We start from the raw sequence: 222 nt of genomic DNA, 5'->3' as shown, positions 1-222 counted from the left end.
AGGGAGAAGGACAACGGACAGAAACGGTCGCGCATTAGAGCTGGAAACTGACGCCAGTAACTGACGTCCGTTACTAGCCATAAGACAGGAAACGGACGGTTATTATGACAGTCATCACTCCAGGCAAAATGCGTAACCGTTTGAAAGGAATATTCGGACCAAGGTCCGATCTACCACGAGCCACGAGCCACGAGCCACGAGCCACGAGCCACGAGCCACGAG

The sequence above is a fragment of the Zea mays genome, chromosome 8 (assembly GCF_902167145.1).
Source record: "Zea mays cultivar B73 chromosome 8, Zm-B73-REFERENCE-NAM-5.0, whole genome shotgun sequence".
In the NCBI taxonomy this organism is placed as follows: Eukaryota; Viridiplantae; Streptophyta; class Magnoliopsida; order Poales; family Poaceae; genus Zea; species Zea mays.
This window is presented reverse-complemented; position numbering follows the sequence as displayed.